This window comes from Passer domesticus, chromosome 6, assembly GCF_036417665.1.
Source record: "Passer domesticus isolate bPasDom1 chromosome 6, bPasDom1.hap1, whole genome shotgun sequence".
In the NCBI taxonomy this organism is placed as follows: domain Eukaryota; kingdom Metazoa; phylum Chordata; class Aves; order Passeriformes; family Passeridae; genus Passer; species Passer domesticus.
In genome coordinates, this window is record NC_087479.1 from 6,312,780 (window position 1) to 6,330,040 (window position 17,261).

The window sequence follows — 17,261 nt, forward strand, 5'->3', positions numbered from 1 at the left end:
TCCTTGCACGTGCTGGGGTGGTGTGGACAGCTGGCATGGGATTATCCTGGGAAAAAGGGTATTTCCAGGGATGTCCCCATGCCATCCCTGCTGTGGCAAAGCTGTAACACGTGTGACAGCTCACCCTGACTCCAGGAATGGTGCATGAGCTCAGGACACCTTCCAGCAGCTCATCGCTTTGGATTGTGTTGGATGACTTGTGTGTGCTCGCACCCCCAAGGTACATGGGCAGCATCAACTGGCACACTATTCCCTCTCTTCTCGTGAAATGCCCTTTCTGCATCAGGCTCCTTAATCTGAAATTAAATTCTAGCTGGGCTGTGGCTCATGGCTGAGCGGGGCATGGGGAGGCTGAGGAGCAAATCGCAGCTCAGCACTCCAGACACTCACTCCCGACGCCCATGTCGTGTTGCCATCAGACACATTCCAGAAGTCTTCATTTTCTAGGCATGAAAACATTTTAACAATAAACAGAAATTCTTCTGATTACATGGTTATATTCGGCTGCTGAAAGCAGACTCTTATTGAGTGAGGCAGAGAGCAATTAATGTCATGTAGAGAGCAGTCTTCCACATGGCAAAGAGCGGGACTAATATATCTTTCCCACATCCAGCAGCTGGGACCATGAGTTAAGGCTTCAAGTTTGCAAAAGCTTATTAAGATGCTTGTTGTAAGGATGTGAGCAGCTCCACTTAAATTGGAGCCTGGTGAAAATCTGTCTGTAATGAGATCCATGGAAGACTTAGCACTGACTTTAGTAGCAACAATCTTTTGCATGCACTCTTGAAAGGAGTTTTTAACTCAGTTTCACTCCTTCCCTCCATCAGCAGCCTGGATGGATCATTCTTCATTTACATGCTGGACATTAAAATGATGCAGAAAACATAATTGAGCTGGAAGATCTTCACCAAAGGAGTCTTGAGGCTATTCCTATGTGTCTGCAGCTCCTAAAGGAAAGGAAAAAACAACATAATGAAACTGAGCCGCAAATTGCTTCACAATTATTTTTACCACCTAATTTGGTGCACGAGGCTGGAGGCTTGCTCTTTGCATACAGCACTCCTGCTGCAAACTCAGGAAGAGCCCGAAAGGCCACGGAACAGACGAGATATTCATTATCATCTCTTTCATGTTGCAGCTGCGACAGAGGCCCTGGAGAATTTGCCCAGCATGATATTTGCAAATGCCTGCTTGCCTCTTTATTAGCTCAACTTGAGAATGGCTGCTGAGGATGATGTTCCTCCTCCTGCCCTACTCCCATCCAGCCAGTACAGCCTGGCCACCTGGGAAGGGCAATCTGGACCAATTTCCAGGGGAGTTTCCACTCAGTCTCTCTCCTGATTGCACGCTTTGGGGACGTGGAGTAATGATCCCACCACAGCTCAGGCTGAAGTCACTCATGCTCAGCAAGCCAGAGGCTCTGGATGCTGCAGGAGTTACAGATTTTTGCAGTGAATTATGGTGCTCCTTGATGAGACAGGGAAGCTACAGTAAAACCACCAACTCCACAATGAAAGGGCTTTTATACGCTCTGCTGCAGTGGTGGTTGTGGCTGCCAACTTCGCACAATTCACTTTCAAGCACAAGAGCAGCACAAACTGGTTTAAGACGATTTCTGAATGATGAATGCTGACTTGAAAGGTTTCCAGAACGACATAATTACCCTGCATTAATGTGCAATACACAATGGTCTATATGTATCTCAACGGGAATCTCAGTGGGACTCGTGGGCTCTGTTCCAAGTAACCTCTGCCGGGAGTCACGCTGGAGTTCTACAGGCTGACCTGCAAATAGATCCCATATTCATCCCTGAACTATTCCTGTGCAGAATCAGACTTGAGAGAGATCCAGGGCCATATGCAGTGGTGTGTGGCAGCACACAATTGTGCTCAGCTGTAGTGCTGAGCCTGGGTTATTTTGTCTCCATGGCCTGATGTGTTTTCCTTGGGCCAATGTATGCACACCTTAATCTTTAGTGGCTCAGAGACAGACAACTCTAATGAACTCCCCACACTTGAAAGATAAGTGAGATCAGGGAGAGGAGACTCAACCACTTGTCCTGAGCAAAGGCCAAATTGAATGAAAAATTCATTTGCTTATTCCCAGTTAACCAGCACACACTTTGAGATTTCACCTAACCCTCAAAATGCACTGTAATCCTCTATAATGATCATTCTTCTACTGGCACAGTAGATTTAGATTTGATATTAGGAATAGATTCTTGACTATGAGGGTGGCAAGGTTGTCACAACCTGGCAGAGGCTGTCCAGAGAAGCTGTGAATGCCCCATCCCTGGATGAGTTCAAGGGCAGGCTGGATGGAGCAAAAGCTGATCAGGATGGGATCCTGCTTAGCTTTTGAATATCCCAACATCTGGCTCGTTTTGCCACTGCCAGAGGCCTGGGGATCCTGGCGATGAGCAGAGGATAAATTCATTCAGGAAAAAAAACCCCACTCACTAGTCAGTTCTTGGTCCTGGGCTAAAACTTCCCTCCAAAGCTCAGAGCTGTTTGAAGCCGGGATTTTCCCCTGGGCTGATTTCCAAGCAGCATGATGGCTGTACTGTTTAGTCCCACTGTGCTGCTCTCAGCCCTGGAGCTGTGACAGACTCCTGCAGTTCTCCTGGTGGGAAAGAACCAGTGGGACACTGGGCAAAGGAAAGCATCCCTCAGCCCTGGTCCCAGAGCCACGGGGTGGAGGAGGATATTTAATTAACTGTATGGGTGATTCCACTTCCCTGTTTGGTTTTGCACTGCCAAATGCTGGTGGTGGAGGCAAAGGCAGCTGTGAAGGGGCTGTTAAAAGGACTTGGAGAAGTAAAAACAGCGGTGCAGGGAAGTGCACTGCAGCTAGGCAGCTTCAAAGGCACGGGGATAACAATGGCTGGACACATCCCAGGTGGAGAGAGCTGCTCTTCACAGAGATCAAAGGAGATCTCAAACCTCCAAGACCCTGGAAGGCAGAGCAGGTTTGGGTGGTGGGTGGTGGCAAAAAGAGTTGGAGAATGAAGGAGGATTCCCTTTGACTTAGTCAGGGCAAGCTGTGAACAGACGAGTTATTAACCACAATTAGCTGCCTGGTACACAGCAAGAGAAGGTAAGTTTGTGCAGAAGGAGTAGGAGCCATTTTTACCTCAGGAAACAAGGTTTACATGAGGATACAGCCTGTTGGTTCCTCTCCACCCTCAAACTTTTGAACCAGCTCGCCAGTTTTAACCACATTCAAAAGTGGGGTAGATGCCTCCCAGATAACGTTCCCACTGATTTGTTTCTCAGTTAAGAGACAAAGAAAAACTCATCACCTGCACAAAAAGGAAGAAAACCCAACCAAGCACCCCTGAAAGAGGAGGAATGTCTCCATCTGTTCCCATTAGCACCTGGATGGCTGGCAGATCACCTCCTCCTCATCTCCCACCCAGCCAGGACACAGAGGTGAAAAGAATTATGACCTAAAGTGGTTTCTGAGTCATTTTTCATCAGTTGATGCCCTAGGCTTTAATGCAAAGTCTTTTCACAGGCTCAAAACATACTAAATTCACATCAGGGGTAAGGCAAGGGCGGCTGGTACTCTAAGCTTGTTGCCAAGTTGAGTAGGTGAGGAATGGTGCCTGGGAGGGGAAAGTTCTGAATCAAGCACTTAGAGAGACCTCGAGGATGATTCACTCCATACTGAAATAGCAAACCATGTGAAACAAATAAATGAAATGGGATAAGGAACAGATGAAGCTGAACTATTTGGCTCCTGCAGCAGCCCTAGTACAGAAGGAACAGGGACTTGAGACCTCTTGCAGAGCAAAAGGATGTTCTGGCAATTAGGATGTTCACTTGGAGTTTAAGATATCCAAGAGCAGCTCTCTGACGCAGATTTCCCAAATAGAAATGTGCATGTTGCCTGCCCTCTGCCAGTTTCCCACCTGTTGAACCTCCCCACCTCAAAATCACAAATAAATCACTACAACCCTTTCTGATCTCATGATATTTGAGGTCTTTGGGTTTGTTTCTGTTAAGACACCAATACTGTAAGTGCAGGAAGATACATTGATACAGTCGTACTTTTATTGAAAACATGCTGCTGTAACCCCAAGACTGACTCAAAATCTCTTTGCCCAGAAATATTATCCTCTTCCAGACATCTTAAACCCACAGGACTCTTCCCTGGTTTTGGGGTTTTTTCCCAGAGCTGTGGGGCCAATGCACTTTCATCTGCATCCCTGGCTTCCTGATGGGTCTCTATATCTGCTTTCAGGGATTGGTTTTAATTACTCCTTCCTTATCAGCCCAGTCCCTAAAGGTCATATGTAGCCATGCCATCACCAGAAATCTGTTGAAACAAACAACACCTGGTGAAAGCCCCTCTGACAACGCACATTACACATGGAGAGAGGTCAGGACCATCTCAAATACTCTGCTCTCTTGGGGAACACTTAATCTTTCCAAGCCAGGTTTATGGGAAACAAATGATATAATTTGAAAAAGCTTATTATTTCAAAAGTTCATTCTTGAAAATGTTGGGTTGTTTTTTTTTTTTTTTCAGGAACAAGTATTTCCTCAGGCTTGAAATATTATCCTTACAAACCACAACAGCTAAGCACTTCTTGATTTTTATACTGGCAGGGTGATGAGCCAGGAAGAAGAGAGCTCTTCTGTGGCTAAGAGCTTGTCTTTGTCTTCATTTTGTCAGAGACAGATATCTTGGGGTACAGCCCAGTTTCCAATTCCTGGGTGTGGTGCAGAGAGCTGCAGCCCCACTGAGGATATGTGAAAATGCAGCTGGGGCTTGTTTAACCCCATTTGCAGAGGAGAGGTCTCCTTTCTGGAGACCAGAAATGCCTGTGCCCAGATGCCTGAGAACCCCACAGATGCAGTGGGGTTGTTTGCACAGACCAGCAGGAAGCCCTCTTTGGCCAGTGAGAGGAAATACTGCCATTCTCTAAGGACCTTTACAGTGTGGTGTCTGGCTTGTCCCTGCTCTGCTTTTTAGTTTCAAGTGCTGTCCTTTGGCACTTGCTTTCCATCCTCTCTCCAAGCACCACATCCAGCACGTGCAGATGTGCAACAGCCCCCTCAGCATCTCAGTGACGGTGCCCCAGCCCTTCCCATCCCATCCCATCCCATCCCATCCCATCCCATCCCATCCCATCCCATCCCATCCCATCCCATCCCATCCCATCCCATCCCATCCCATCCCACTGGATTCAAAGCACAGCAGTGGAATGCCACGCACATGTGATTTAAAATTATGCCTCTTAGAATAATGCAAACCATTACTAACTGCAAACCACTAGCAGTGCCACTTTTACCAACTCCAAGGCCAGGAAAAGGAATGGATGTGTCTCTTCTCCCCTTTGTTTGTGGAGGAGGCTGTGTGAGTTTGACTCAGGTGAAACCTGGCCAAGTCTTGCAGCTCTTTCCCAAAGCCCAAAGGACCATCACCTTTGGGTCTCCAAATGGCATATTCCAGCTCCTCCATAACCTTCACCCTGCTACCAAGACAGCACCCTCAGACTGAGTCATTTTGGTAGGATTAGCCCTGGAAGGGTTCCAGGCCAGGCTGGATGGGACAATCTGGTCTAGTGGAATGTGTCCCTGCCTGTGTCTGGGGATTGGGACTGGATGGGCTTCAAGGCACCCTCCATCTCAACCATCCTGTGATGCTGTGATTATCTGACATGTGTTTCAGGATGCAGGAAAATTCAAAAGTGGGTCAGTGCACTTAAAGCCCTCAAGCTTGAGTGGCCACAGCCTCCAGCCTGCCTGAGTTCAAGAAGAATTTGGATAACACTCTTGGGCACATGGTGAGGTTCTTGCTGCTGTCAGGTGCAATGACCTTTGTGGGTCCCTTCCAACTCAGGATGTGCTGTGATTCTGTGAGATTCAGGTCCAGCTCCACCTGAAAATTTGCCCAAGGCAGTGTGGTGAAGGTGAGCAGGGAAGCAGCAAATTTGGCCAGGGATGGTTTGCTCTGGCTGTCCCAAGTGCCTTCCTGCAGGAGCTGCTCTCAGGAGTTAAAGGCAACAGGATCTGCACTTTATTTTAAACTCTGACAATACAACCAAACTTTCTGTCAGCTCTCCGAAGACTTGTCTTCACTAGTGAAAAACAGTTCTATTTTCACTGGAAGGTAACTAATGGCCAGCAGCTCTCTTCAGGTAAACAACACAGCCAAGACAGAGGACTTGGGTTTTACTGTGGATAAACTCACCAAGGTCAATGCTGTGATCTCACTTGAAGTTGACCTCTGCAAATTTATCTCACAGGGCGCTTCAGTTTTACTGCCTTGTTTGTGTTTTTACCTCAGGATATTGGATGAGCACTTGTTCCCCTGGGGTTGAGAGAAAAAAAAAAAAAAAGATTAAAAAAATTTAGCAGTAAAGACAAGACCAAACAATCCTCTTGGAGGGAAAAATATCTCTACAGGGGCTAAAACAGCTGTTCTTTGTATAAGTCGACTGACACAGATGTATATGCCTTCCCCACTGGCAGAAAACAGTGTAAACCAAAGAGACAAGCCTGCACCCTCTGGGAAACATGATCACCAGAAAAAAAAAAAAAAGTGTCACTAGGAAAGTGTGTTCAGCTTATATAAATCTACCAGCAAAACTATGGAGGAGGAAACTCTTACAGTGCCAGCGAGTTAACAGCACTTTTACAGGAAATACTCCTGGTTAAAGCCCAAACACAAAAAACACAGCCCTGGATTTGGGGCCAATAAAATTAATGTGAAATTGGAAAAAAACAAAGCTCTTGCTGTTTGCAAAATTACATTATGCTTTGTTATGAGTAATTACACAATGAGAGGGGTATTTTTATATAAGAAGCATGTCTCCAACACAAGACTGCTTAAAATAATTTAAGCATTGTGTCTTAGAAGCATACACAAGGTTGAAAAGTGATTTAAATCACATTTTGGCCTCTGCCATGCACATGGAAATACCAAATGATACAGCTGAACCCAGGAAGCTGTTGGTTGCTTTCCAAAGCAGTTCTGGAAACTATGGCCCACCAATATTTTAAGACTGATTCAGAAAGGGGAATGTGGATGTCTGGTCTGTGCCCTGGCTTTTTGAAACACTGGTGGAGAGTTCTCAAAGAAGTCGTAGGGATTGTCTCTACCATCATCAATTATACTGCTCCTTCCAAAAACTGATCAAACAAACAAAAAGTTTAGATAATAGTGTCTTTAACCCAATGACTCTTGAATTTTCATCAAGACATTTCCAAGTTTAAATAATATATTCATTTGACCCAAGCAAAAGAAGTAAAAGTTAAGGAGAGTGCAGAACTCCCAGCATAGTTTTCCCTTTCTTTGCCCTTTCTTGTATAATAAAACTACTCTTAATCACAGATATTTTCAAGTTACAGAGCAGTACATACACAGCCTGTATCTCTGATGTAGGTGGGGCAGGAAATTATTGCCAGCTAATATAAATGAGCATGAAATATAAATGAGCATAAAATAACATCAATCCTTGTGTATTTACATAGTTGCATATCTACCCTCTGACCATCCATGCCCTCCTCTCCTCTGGAAAATCCCCTTGGGCTCAGAATGTACATCATCAAGACACAGGGACAGCACAAGCCCATTATTTAGTTTGTGTGTCATGTGAGGAATGAGGATACTTTCTTTAAGAGGGCGTTTGCTGGCTGTTTGCTGAAGAAATTGTCTCTTGCTGGAGGTCATTTTCAGCTGTGCTGTGAGAACAGCCTTAAGGAAACTCTTTAGTGCAACCAGAGCAACATCAGGAAGGTCTGAAAAAATAGTTTTCCAAAGGTTTTGGGTTTTTTTTTTTCTTTTTTTTTTAATAGAGGAAGTTGCTTTAACCTACATATCTACTCAGAAAATATATTTTCGGTTCCTAGGTTATTTGACTTTAGTAGAACAATAAATTCACAAGAGTTCTTAAAAAGATCAGTCATGCCTCTTTGTTTTAATGGCATATTTTGAAGTTTTGCCTCCAGAATATTGATAAGAATCAAAGTAACTTTTGATATATGGCGTTAGATATGCTCCAGGAATAAGATCCCTCTCAAGTTAGACTGTCTGCAGACAACTCAGACCACCCACTTTCAGCTTAAACACAGCCTGTTCAAAGTCTGCAGCGACTCAGATCAGAGCAGTAGCTGTCTGCTCAAACTGTGGGATCTTGGCATTCATCAGACTTGTCCAGCACACATCTGATAACACAGCTTAAACTGCCCAGGGCCATTGCAAGGCAGGTGAGGGAAAGCTAGGAAATATCAAAGTTGGAAACAGCCTAATCTTCAACTCAGCACAGTACACATTTTGAATTTCACACGCATTCCACAAAATTCCCCAAGTCCCAGAAGCTTTAATCCAGTCACTTTGCAACATATGTGTGTTTTATTTAAAAATAAATTATTCAGTATTACTTTTCCTTTCTTGTATCCAGCTGGCAACATTTTCAGTTAGTTCTACAGGAGCCAACATAACCTCCTATTAGCTACAGTATTGTCCATTTGTCTACATCTTCAACCAATTTTCTGCAAAGCCTTTGGACAATGCACTCAGTTGACTTTTCAGGCAGTTAACAGTGCTCCAGGGACTTCACAGTGACACTTTTCCCAGAGAAGCTGTGGCTGCCCCATGCCTGGAAGTGTCCAAGGCCAGATTGGATGGGGCTTGGAGCAACCTGGGACAGTGGAAGGTGTCCCTGGCCATGGCAGGGGGTGGAATGAGATGGTCTTAAAGGTCCCTTCCAACCCAAACCTTAATCTGATTTTATGGTTCTGTAAAACTTCAGCATGGAAGTTGGTAACCTTTGACAAGGGGAACTGTGAAATGTTCCATCAGGTATGGAGAATTAGCCAGAAATCCTTGCTGGATAGATGTATAAGGCTATGATTGGCCTCCACCTTGAACATTGTGTTTCTTTGCCTTTCACCATCTCAGCCAGATGAAGCAGATATAGCACAGAGGAGGGTACAGAGCTGCTCAGCACCAGGAGATTGAGACACCCCAGAAAAGGGAAAAAGGGAGAAACCAAAGATGATAAACGACTCAAAGGCTGTTTATGAGGAGGTACCCCTCAATACCACACATATTGCAAAAACTGAGGGTCAGCCTGTGAAATTATCAGTGGCAGATAAAAACAGCAGCAACAAATGGCTACAAATTAAAAAAAAAAAAAAAAAAAAAAAAAAAAACCAAAAAAACCCATACAAACTAAAAACCCCCTCCAAGAGTTGCTCCATCACATTTTGTGGGTTTAAATGTGCTGCTCTCCACTCTGGGGCACAGTGACAGCTGGAAGTTTCCTTTGCTTAAGCAATTTTGAGCCACATTTATATGGAAAAAAGCCCCTCTGGGTCTTTTACAAAGATACCCACTTTGACCTGTGAACTCTCTGCATTGCAGCATAGTGGAGGAGTCTATCAGAGAATTATCACTACATGCAAGTTTTGTCCTGCTGCTTTTCCCCAGGCATGTGCTGCTGGCTATGGCTGAAGGTAAATCAAAGTGTGCTTTTTTACAGCTCAGTGTGCTTTTCACCCAGCACAGCACAGCTGCTACACCTGCAAGTAGGACCTGACCCCCCCCAGGTAGGAGACCCTTTCTGCATCCACTGTGATCCGTAACTTTTACTTCTTCAGCTGGTGATGGAGTTTTTCCTGTCCTGGCAGAAAATCACCATTGAGCTGGAGCAACTTTTGCCACACAGGTTTGCCTTGTTGCCTGTGCAGGGATTTTCTGCAAGGAAGCTGGAGGTGGTTTTACAAAATGCACATTTGTGATGTTTGAGAAAGGCAGGGAGAGATCTCAGAGGGTTTAGGCATGGCTGACACGATGTGAGCATTTGAATTGATGTGTGCAGACAAGGCTGGTGGTGTCACTGGGAGGAGAGGGACTCCTGGGGTGTGCTGGGGGACTGAACAGAGGCTGTGATGTACAAGACAGCACAGCAGCAGCAGGAAAGGGTGATGGGCTTTGTGTTGCCATTTCAGGAGGTGCCAGAAGTCCATCTGGGGTCATGAAGCAGCTGTGTGGCCCTGGGGAAGAGTGTTCCTCCTGCAAGGAAAGGCCATTGAGGGGCTGCCAGAGCTGGACGCTGTGCCTGAGCCAGACAGAACCACCAAGGCAAATCTTCCCACCCCATACTACTGCCTCTACAGATCCTCCAGGAGTTTAGGATGTTGCTGGGGTGTCTGTGGAAGAGTGGAGGCGAATGGCTGTTCCACAGTTCCCTCCCCAGGTCCTGCCATGGGGGCCTCTCCAGTTTTCCAGGCAATGACTCTTCTGCTCTGTAGCCTGCCCCGACCTCCCTTGCTCAGTGGGAACAAAACCACCACAGGCCAGTGGGGTGGACCTGGGTGACACCTTCTGTCAGAGAGAATTATTTTCCTCTATCCAGCAGGAGACAGCATTATTCTGCAGAAACACGTGCCTTCCCAAAGCCAGAATCATGATCTGTCATGGTATTTGCCTTGCTTTTCACAGTCAAGAAGGTTGGCCAGCAGCCTGGTGCCTGCTCAGGCTGTGCCCCCTCCAGAGCCCTGAGCAGGCAGGACAGAGGCAGGAGGGTTTTTTCCTGCCCACATCATTGCTTGAGGGTCACCATGTGTGCCTGCAGCTCGCGTGGTGGGAAACTCTTCTGCCTGTGGGCCAGGCTGAGCTGAGATCCCGGAGGTGAAAACGTGTGGAAATGCTGCAGAGTGCAAAAGGAAGGGGAGGGGGGAAGCTGGAAGGAAAAACCTGAACTTCCTCACTCCTAGTGGGGAAAGCAAGAGGTGGAAGGAGGTGGTGTTGTGAAGCCAGGTACAGATGAGAACCAGGAGAGAACACTACATTTGACCTAAAACCATAAAGAAAACTTCTAAAACTAATTAATAACACTAAGATTACAAATATAGAATTAATTAAAAATATATAATATCACAAAATAAAAACCTTAAAATTAAAAAAATTTAAACTTAAAATTTAAAATTTTAAAATATAGTAATATACATCAAACACAACAAAAATTTTAAAACAAAAACTAATCCTTCTTCTTTACCTTCTTCTTCCTTCTTCTTCTTCATAAGTTTAAATAATATTTTATAATTTTAAAAAATCCACATTACAAGCTTCAAATAATTAAGTTAAATTCAAATAATTAATTATTAAGTTAAAAATAATTTAAGTGTCATTTCTTAATTAAATAATTTAACCTTTAAAAACATTATAACAAAAAATTATTGACCCTTTTATACCTTATTAATGAGAAATGACAAAACTCACTACCTATAAAATTATAACATAAATAAAAAAATAATAAACACTTAAATCTAAACACAACGTACAATCTCAAATACCTTCAATACCAACTTCAACTTCAACAAATACAAAAACAAAAACAACAAAAAAACCCATGCAGAAACCAACTTTTAATGTTGGTTAACACAATTAACTCAGAATGGGACAGAGCTGCGGTGGGCATGGGACAGTCTGTCCCTGTCTCCACAACCAGCTTGAACACCCTACCCATGCCTGCAAGGTGAGGTTTGCTTGAAAACCAATTTTTCCTCCCATTTCACACCCTTGACTTTCACCCCAGACCGTCTGCCTCTCACATCCTGCCCGCCCAGGGCTCCTTTTCCAGCCCTTTCTGTCTGCAAAGGTGAGGAGACACCCGGCAGGACGGTGATGAAATGGCTGTTTCAAGAGGCCAGAGGCAGCCCTGAGAGTTATTGCAGGTCCAGCCCATTTATTTTCTGCAGCTTTACATATTTTCAATAGCTGCTCAGCCACATCCTTACCTGTGTAACACAGGGCTGCTTTGAGCTCATGGGAGGGAGGGGTTGCAAACCAAATGTTGTTTCTGAGGGAGCTCTCTTTGCTCCAGGGTAGCCTGGCTTTCACTTAATTTAACAAGTTTTCTAAGAGGGTTTCCAGCTGTGCATGGAAGGAGCTGCAGGACAGATCAGAGCTGGAGGGCTCCAGGAGGACACCACCAGGCCAAGACTGTGGAACTATGAATGCTTCTGGAGAAGAAAGGTTCTGCAAGGTCCTGCCCCAAAATTTCCTTGGTCTGACTCACAGGACCATCCAGGATGCTCCATGCCTGTTTTATGTCACTCTTACAGTTGTTCACGAGCATGAACAGGAGTGTCAGACACTTGAAGCATAGTGTAGAAATATTTTTGGCCTTCTACACTCTGGAGGAAAAAACCCCAAAACTTATAAACTCACTACCATAGAAACAGGATTCAGCTGCACTCAAGAGTGTAGAGAAGGTGGCCAGAAATTTAAAAAAAAAAAATTAAAAAATCATATATAACACTAAGCTTTTGATCTTTTGGCTCCTGAAAATCAGGTTTTGGGAGTTATTCTATATATGCACCAAAATTCCTAACCTGAATATTGGCTAGAATTTAAAAGTGACCAGCAACAATGTGGAGGGGCCTCAGGGTATGAGCAGGAGTCCCTCAAGTTGTGTCAACTGTAGTGGTGACTCCTGGGCTGGGGATGTGCACAGAGGGATCTGCTGATGGCCCATGGGGAGGAATCCCCTCCCTGGACCAGTCATTCTGCAGAAACTCAAAGTCCACAGAAGACTCAGACTCCACTCATTCCCCACCTCTGTCATGCCAACATCTCCTCCGCTCTTCAACTTTTTGTTCTCCCCAGTACAGAGCAAGAGTTGTCATTGCTGGAAGACAAACTATTAAATATGAAAATGGGATTTAAAAATGGTATTATTGATTTTACGTAATAGAAAGCAGTTTCCACGTTCTGGTTAGAAAGAAAGAAATCCAAATTAGACAGCCCCTTATTAAAATCCCTCCACTCTATTTCTTGGTCTAGTGAAAATCCCCAGTGTGATTTTTTTTATTCTGCTGTCTTAAATGATTGTCTCCTTTTAATCATCAGCGAGAAAATTAACCTGCTGAACAAAGACACTTCCAGCATTTTCATATTCAGTCGCATAATAAAAGACAAACTTATGCTAAAACATCAAAATTGCTGCAAAACCGAAGGAGAGACAAAGACATTCCACAGGGAAAGGAGGAAAAAAAGCTGTGTCCCTGAAGTGCAGCAATGCACTAAACTCCTCCGAATCCCCACCTGCACATCCCTTCACTTGTCATGTCCCATCCCCACCTCAAGTTAATTTATCACTGCATCACTTCATTACTCCATCAGGCATAGACACAGCAAAGCCCACGCCTCTAAAAAACACGTTTAGGTGGGTAATTAAAGCAGGATAATTGACCAGCTTGAGGCTGCGGGAGGGAGCAGGGTGCCAATCTGGCATTTTTGTTAATCAGGCATCGCCCAGGCGCGGTACGGAGGGCGGCGGGGCTGGAGGGGCTGCGTGAGCTGAATTCAGGTGCTGGCCGGGAGCTCTTTAATCTGCAGGTCCCCGGAGAGGTGAGGTGGCTGGAGTTTAATCAGAGCCATCTCTTTGTCGCCGAGGGCCCCTGAACAAGGTCACTGTGTGCTGCCCGAGCGCGGGTGCTCATCAGTATTCCCCACATTACACAGCCTAAATTTGCCATTTCATTTACAAGGCTCCTGTTTGCATTTTTCTTCCCTATCTCAGGCCTCATCAGAAGAAACAGGTGCTACTGGGTAAGCTCCAATAAGCATTTATACATATTTACAGCAAATGCTGGACATGGCGCTTTTTTTTTGTTTAATATTCTGAATATTCAATGAGCAGTTCTTTCTTATGCATTACAAAAGGCAGAAAGGCTAATTTGGAATCAGTGCTGTAAATATTTGCAGGGAATGAAGGATAAAAATCACAGCAGAAAGAAATTGTGCTGTAAGCCAGGGAGGGAAATAATGGCCCTGAGACACACTGGTTCATAGAATCCTGGAATATCCTGAGTTGGAAGGGACCCATGAGGATATTCCAGTCTGAGCCCTGACCAGAGCCAGCCTGGATTTGGTTCAGGGCCCGTTTCAGGAGGGTGTGGGCTGCACCTCGAGGTGCAAAGCACCACATCCTGCTTTAGACCCCTGGTAAATCCATTGCCCAATTCTTCACCAGCATTTATTCCAAATGCCTGATGAAACACGGCATAATGAGTTAATGCACTTATGCATTGAGTGCAGTGCTCTCAGAGCAGACTCTAAGTGGGTATTTTATTTCTGTTGCAGCTCCTGTGGTTCCTTGAGGTCCCACTTCCATAAAACAGCATTTGCAGGTAATTTGGTGACAGGGCAAAAACACACTTTAAGGGGTTGCTGGGTCCAGGCAGATCAGCCCTGGATCTGCTCCAGATTACCCCCAAAACTGACAGTTTGGCCCATTTTCCATCTTTTTTTCTGCCACAGCTGCCAGAACAAATGGTCACCAGGCAGGAGGATTCCTGCCCAGGCTGGCACGAGCAGGGGACACTTGCTGGAACCTCTCTGCTCCACAAACTCAAGGCAGAGGCAGAGCTGTCACAGTGATTGAGATTTCTGCAGTGCAGCTGATCGAGCTGCAAGCTCTTCTTTCTTTCTTTCTTTTTTTTTCCTTAATAATTCCAGAGGTGCTTTTTGCCAATATCTATTTCTAAGTCTAATTCATTACAAACCCCACCCTGTGCCTTTGAGGGTGTCAGCCATTCTTGCATTTAATTGCCTATTCCAATCATTAATGTGTGCCCATGTTCTTATGGAGGCTGTTAAAAGGTAAACTCTTAAATTTCCCAGGCTCTCGTAATAACACAGAAAATGCAGTTTTTCACACTGGCTAGACTGGTGCCACAATTACACATTGACTGGCTTGGCTTTAACATTATATCTCTTCCTGGTATTTGAAATATTCAGTTTTTTTTTAAAAAAAGGTAAATAAATAAAAAATCTAGTCCCACCAGGAAAGAAAGTCCCAGAGCCTCTGGGACTCCTTACAAAGAGCTCCCTTAGAATTCTTCCATGAAAAAAAAAAGGGGAAACTCGGCTAATAATACTTTTCCACATAAATAATGTAGATTATAACTGGCCTTTGGAGAAGCCTGAGCATAACAGAGGTCTCTTTGTAAGGCTGAGCAGTGATTACATGCTGCTGAGCCCTTTCATGATGATAGCTTTGCAAACTACAGCATCTCAAGCACACTTAAAATTAACAGGCCAGGCTGCCTCCTCTGGGGCTTCACCATCCCAGAAGATGTGTCTTGGGATGGATGTAGCCCTGGCAGATGTCCTGCAAAGGGACCATGGGCCTTTCCCAGTGCCATTTCCAGGCTGCACGAGCTCAGGTCCCTGCTGATGTTTGCCTCTGCCCTCGTACAATAATAAAGGGATTAACAGCATGCCTACCTGCAGTGGCAAGAGACAGGATTTGGTGACCCCTGAGGTTGCCCCTGCTCCTATTCCTTAATGAAGCAGTGAGATAAGCCCTAAGGCACACATGTCTTTGGGAGGGGAGATTGCTATTGGAGCCACTTGTGAGGGCTTTAGTCCCAGAGGTGACCCTGCCGTGGCCGTGAGCAGCCCAGACAGCAAAGATCCCCCTTCCAAAATAATTAGCATGCCCCTGCCCTCCTTCCCCTCCATATTACACATGCAAAAATAGCCTTTTTTTTTTTCCACAGTTCCCAGTGGGAAGATGTGGATGCAAAGTGGCACCAAGACCTCAGCCCTGGTGGGAGCTGCAGTCAGGAGCAAAGCTGACCTTGTGCAAACCTTTGTTGTTGCACCATCCAAGTTCATCACTCAGTTTTTGAGGTGCTGGCCATTCCATCTCTTGTGTGAGATGAACAGCACCAGATTGGTTTAGGAGGTCTGCACCTGGATCCTCTCCTAACAGGAGATGTTTTCCTGGTCTTTAAGCATATGATGCTCAGCATTATATACCAGTTTGAGAGATTTTGGTCCACTTGGCTGACCCTACAACAAGGTGGCAAAGAGTTTGCCTCTTTTAAACACATAAAAATTCAAAGAAAACCACATTTCCTATCATAAATGGGAAACAGAATGTCTAAATCAGAAGCTGGGGGCTGAAAGGCACCCAAGGGCCCAGGCTTGAGGACTTGGCTTGCAGCTGCATTTGAAAGGGGAAAAAATGAAAATTCCGTGTCCTTTCATAGCAAGAAATCCTTGGCAGAAATCATCAAAGTTTTCAGACAAAGGCAGATCAGACACTTAGATGTGTGCTGAATTGATAGCTTATTGCTGTGAAGAAACTCCAAACCTAAAAGCTGAAAATAGCTCCCTTCTAAACACGAGCACGAACCTTGAAATTAAGCACAATATTGTCTTGCTGCCACAAAAGAGCTCTATTTTCTGACAGCCAACATCCCAAATTAAACAGCTTCCACGTGTGTCAATAAAAGGCATTGGCTTCATTATTTGCAGTCCCCCAGTGATAATTTCTACTCCCCTTTAGTAAATGTCATTACAGTTCCAGACAGACATCTGCACCATGGGCAAATTGACTGATAAATGCTTCTTGCTGGAAAAACAATTCAGAAGAGAAGGGAGATTCCTGGCCAGATTTGTGAGGACAGAAATAGTGGGCAGCCTCTCCCAGAGCTGCATTCTCTGTGCCAGTGCAGAGAGACCCTCAGGTGTGCACAAGGAGCTGGGTGAAACTGAGCTGGTGTGTAAAACAACCTGCTCCAAATGCACCTGAATGGAGAGTATCTGGGTTTTCCTGTCCCAGTTCTCCTCCTGTTCACTCTGAGTTTTCTAGCACTCTTCTCCAAGTGGTTTCAGATCCTTTCCTCACTCTCCACAACTTGCTTAGCTCTGGACATACCTCTGCCTTTTCTGTTCCCCACCAAATTCAATCAGTGGATAACTGGAAATCGTGGGTTATTTGCTCCCCGTGGGATGCAGCTTTGAGCATTCCTTTGATCCCAAAAGGATCTTCTTGAGGAAACCAAAGTTCTCACCTGCTGTTTATTGTTCTTCTGGTGTGTCCCAGGACAGGCCCTGCAGCTCTGGTGAGCACCACAAACAAGACCCAGACCATGCACAGAGGGACATGCTGGATTCACCCATCTCAGAAATTACATGTCCCTTTTTCCTGCCTATCCTCTGTCTCATTACTTTATTCTTACACAGCATTGTGCAGTACCCCCTGAATAAAAGGTGCCAAACAGGAGGGAAGGAGTTTATCATGTTAGTCCAGGACAGCTGGCAAGGCTTTTTCCTTATATTAAAAACTCATATTGTGTTCAGCAAACCCTCACTTGGGCCTCCTTTCCCTTCAAACTATCCCACACTCAGTAAATCTACCTGAACAGTGAGCAAGAAAGACAATTCAGTTCATTCCCCAAAAGAAAAATCTTTATTAAAAAACTCTATTTGCCAAGTTGATTTGA

At 44.9% G+C, this 17,261-nt stretch overlaps 1 long non-coding RNA gene across 1 annotated transcript; it reads left to right on the forward strand.

Annotated features, from left to right (window-relative positions):
- The first annotated feature begins 13,516 nt into the window (after nt 1-13,516).
- Nucleotides 13,517-15,865, forward strand: LOC135302041 (uncharacterized). The gene is made up of 3 exons (XR_010363724.1): nt 13,517-13,572; nt 14,107-14,153; nt 15,528-15,865. It is a non-coding gene; the product is annotated as an uncharacterized LOC135302041 (long non-coding RNA).
- Nucleotides 15,866-17,261: the final 1,396 nt, after the last annotated feature.